The sequence below is a fragment of the Aulonocara sp. 'chitande type north' Nkhata Bay genome, linkage group LG22 (genome assembly GCF_057382095.1).
Source record: "Aulonocara sp. 'chitande type north' Nkhata Bay isolate Kocher_YH1m ecotype deep benthic linkage group LG22, A_spYH_male_GT1.1, whole genome shotgun sequence".
In the NCBI taxonomy this organism is placed as follows: domain Eukaryota; kingdom Metazoa; phylum Chordata; class Actinopteri; order Cichliformes; family Cichlidae; genus Aulonocara; species Aulonocara sp. 'chitande type north' Nkhata Bay.
Window position 1 is genome coordinate 14,609,054 of NC_141364.1, and position 4,254 is coordinate 14,613,307.

General features: G+C 42.5%; 1 protein-coding gene across 1 annotated transcript in view; it reads left to right on the forward strand.

Moving 5' to 3' along the window:
* The window catches only part of dpm3 (dolichyl-phosphate mannosyltransferase subunit 3, regulatory), a 1,827-nt gene extending 906 nt beyond the window's left edge, over window positions 1-921 (forward strand). The window contains exon 2 of the mRNA XM_086281035.1: window positions 1-921. This exon is cut by the window's left edge and continues 627 nt beyond it. The gene's annotated coding sequence lies outside the window, so the exon portion shown is untranslated.
* Window positions 922-4,254: the final 3,333 nt, after the last annotated feature.

A 4,254-nucleotide genomic window follows, 5' to 3' on the forward strand; every position in this document is an offset into this window, starting at 1 on the left:
ATGCAGAAACATTTTGGAAGTGATGACGCAAAAGCCAGCAGTCTCTTTCTGATTGGGCAACAAAAGTTAAGCCAAAACATGTCAAAGCTTGACTCTGTTCTCCAAACCCACAGCTTCTGCCTTTGATAGATAATACCCTGGCTTTCTTATGCTTTTGCATTATATTCAGTCACACTTACACCTGATTGTGGGTCCAACTAAAGAAATCTTTGGGCTTTCCTTATGCCATTGCTGTTATTCCTCTGCAGTAATTCCACCCTTCTGATTGGTACCCTTGCCCAGCGTGTGTAATTGGCACTTAATGCAGACGTAGATCATCTCTAAAACTGCTTATTCAGGCAAAGTCAAAGATCTTTAAATTAAAACGCATTACTGTGGCTGAAGCCTGAGAAATGAGTAGTTTAATGAATGTTTTTCTGGTTAACCCATAAATGTCAAGAACGGAGGGGGAAAGGGTTTTGTAGCAGAGTTTGTATCCAGCATCATTTTTGCTCTAATCTGTTTGTGTAATGTGGTTTGACTGATTAGCACATCTTGCACCAGAAAGAAAGTCGAAACAGTGAATACACACATGGTGGTGTCTTTGGCTGTTAATTCTATACGGTTGCTTTCATGTTACTCTTTATGCTAAATTATCATCTGTACACAGTTGCTGTTCACTGCAATGCCAACAAACGCTCACATTGCACCAATCTGATTAAAGACCGCTTCCACTGGGAGATCTCAGATGCTTTCAATCAGCTTCGGCTCCAGAGTAGCGCAGCACATGCTGGACCTTGTTGCGTTCGTCTGGAGATTGTTGATTGTCGCTGTAGGTGGATTAGATTTTATCTGTAAAGGAATGTACATTCCATTGTCCAGTTTGAGAGTTGTACCCTGAAGGTAACACTGAGAATTCATTAAATCTATTTTCCTCATTTTTATTTGGTCTAGAAATGTGTCTTTGTTGGTTTGAATGAGTATATGCATGAGTGCTTTTGTGTATGATGAATTCCTGCCTGGGGGCTTATATCAACTGTTCAATGCCTCCCTCTGTGTGAAAGACTGATCTGTATCTGTCTGTCGTAGTTAATGACGAACTATACGCTACACAGCAGTTCCACGTCTTCCCACACAGAAGTTTGGTTCATAAATTGGAAAAAAAAAAAAGTACGCTTAAGTCTGTAGTTCTGAACTAAATGTGATTTTGGCAGTTGCAGTTCTTTTGTGAAAGCCTTAAAAAGGCTGCCTCTGCTCATTTCCAGTGAGTGCCTGCTGCGCATAAACAAAGCGTAGCCTGGCCAAAGGCATCATTATAGTGCTTCAAAAGCTCCCATAACTTCTGAACAAATGCAAAAGAGTTGGCAGGTCTCTCTGTGTAGGCTCTACCCGTTGTGCTGTTTGGCTGCAGCTCCATCATGCCTTGCAACGTCACCCCCATGAATGTCTGCAAGCTGTTGCTGGAGCAGACTGGATGAAAGACAAACCTCTCATTTACCAGAAAATCTTCTACTTTGGCATATACACCAAAGGCTTCCCTCTGTATGCCGTTATGTTCTTACTCGTAGCCACATGTACAGTAGTTGATCACTTTCCTTTGTTTTCACTCTCCCCAAATCCAACTTTGAAGACGTGGGTTGTTGGGATGAAAGTATACCTCGGAATGGGCCAAAGATGTTAGATAGGTGAACAGTGCAGGGAGTTTTGTGCCGTTTTATCCCTTCTTCAAAACATGCAGAAGATAAGCTCCATTCCTGACTTTTGCATTTACGTAACAGCAAATCTATGTAGGTGTAATCTTATTCAGAGATAGAGATAGAGACGAATTACATAAAATACTTTAATGCTCTTTTAAAACATCTCTGTGCAATTCATTTGTCCTAAATGTGAAGTGATTGCCATCAAAACCGCTGCTGTTTGGTGCTTAAGTGGCAGTATTCACAGGAGAGGATGCACCTGATAGAGTAAAGTAACATGACACACTGTGCAAAATCTATAATAGTGATTGCACAGTAATTCATTTTGTCTGTCTGCATACTCTTTTTGGCTTAGAGGTGAGAGCTTCGCTCCTCTCGTGAGAAATATGTGGAGAGCTTCCTTTGCATTTCAATTGACTTCTTAAAGATTCAGCTTTGTCAACTTTGAGAGCTGTTATTAGAGAGTGCATTTTAGAGGAGCAGCAGTAACAGGCCTTAAATTGTTACCTGGGCTCTGCAGCTGCCAGATGACTGGAGGGGGAAAAAAATGAAATCGAGAGCTGATTATCCTCTGTCGCTAGTCTGAAGTTGTGACTCGAGTTCCATTATTGTTCCTCCACCGTTAGCTTTTCTCGAAGAACGATTTAAAAAAAAAAATAGGAAAGGCAGGTTCTTTTTTTCTGTAGAACTACATTTCATTTTATTCTTTGCTCAATTTCCTGGCTGTGCTGTGCAGGTTTACTGTATGTGCACCAGGGGAAACAAACACGGGTGACAATTAATGTGTCATGAAAAAAACAACACTTAACATCTGCCAAAACTTTGAATTAGCAGGGAGACAACAGTAGGGCAAACTGTGATGGGGATGTACTACTTTAGGTACCAGTGATACAAATAGAAAATGTACAAAGAATTTTACATCACTGGAAAACTTCTCAGCACTGTGCAGTTGGCAGTAAGACTCTAAGATTGAATTTTACAAGGCAAACAGCAGACATACAGCATCTCAAATTCAAATCAAATTCAAATTTTATTTGTCACGTACACAGTCATACACAGTACGATATGTAGTGAAATGCTTGGACAACTGCTCGTGACCTAAAGAAAACAAAAAAAGAAAAGGCTATGAATAAGATAGGAAATAAATATGAAAAATTAAAAAGGGTAAATTTAACTAGGAAGGAATAAAATATAAATTAAGGTTAAAAATGAAATAACTGTACAACACAAATTAGAATGAAGGGTAAATTTAACTGGGAAAGAATAAGATAAAATATATAAATTACAGTTGAAAATAAAATAACTGTACAACAAAATACACAATACACAATACACAATATAGAACTATATAAGAATGTATGAAGAAATCTAAGTATAAATAAATATATACACAATAACAGCAGCTGTAAAAGTATTAACCGGAAATGAAGAATATAGTGACCAGTGTTGTGCAAAAACAATGTCCAGAAAGTCCAGTGTGTGTGTAAGAACCATATGTGTGGGTCAGTACTGTGTGGTGGTGTGATTGAGAGACCGTATCGCCTGCGGGAAGAAGCTCCTCCTCAGTCTCTCTGTGTTGGTCTTCAGGGAGCGGAATCGCTTTCCTGACCTCAGCAGAGAGAACAGTCTGTTGTTGGGATGGCTGAGGTCCTTCACGATCTTCCTGGCCTTGGTCCAGCACCGCCTGCTGTAGATTGAGTGCAGGTCAGGGAGCTCGGAGCGGATGGTGCGCTCAGCTGACCGCACAACCCTCTGTAGAGCTCGTCTGTCCTGCATGGTGCTGTTCCCGAACCAGGTTAAGATGTTTCCCGCCAGGATGCTCTCTATGGTGCACGAGTAAAAGTTCCTGAGCACCTTGGAGGGCAGTTGGAAGTCTCTCAAGCGTCTGAGGTGGTAGAGACGCTGTCGGGCCTTTTTCACCACGGTGTTGATGTGACAGGACCATGACAGGTCCTGCGTGATGTGAACTCCGAGGTATTTGAAGCTGTCCACTCTCTCCACTGGGCACTCGTTGATGACGGGGGTCTGGTAGTTCCTCTCCTGCTTAGTGCTGAAGTCCACTATCAGCTCCTTTGTCTTACTGACGTTTAGAAGGAGGTTGTTCCTCTGGCACCAGTTCTCCAGATTCCTAATCTCCTTCAGGTAGGCCGTCTCGTTGTTATCAGAGATCAGGCCCACCACGACGGTGTCGTCAGCAAACGTGATGATGGTGGTGGAGCTGGTAGTGGCCACACAGTCATATGTGTACAAAGAGTACAGCAGGGGGCTCAGAACACACCCCTGGGGGGCTCCAGTGCTGAGAGTGGTGGAGGCTGAGACATGTCCGCCCATCCTTACTGCCTGTGGTCTGCCAGTTAGGAAGTTGGAGATCCATTGACACATAGATGAGCTGAGTCCCAGATGCTCCAGCTTGGTGGTGAGCGTGGAGGGAATTATGGTGTTAAATGCAGAGCTGTAGTCTATGAAGAGCATTTTAACATAATTCCCCCTTCTAGTGTCCAAGTGAGTGAGTGATGTGTGGAGGAGATGAGAGATGGCATCGTCTGTGGAACGATTTGGACGGTAAGCGAACTGTAGT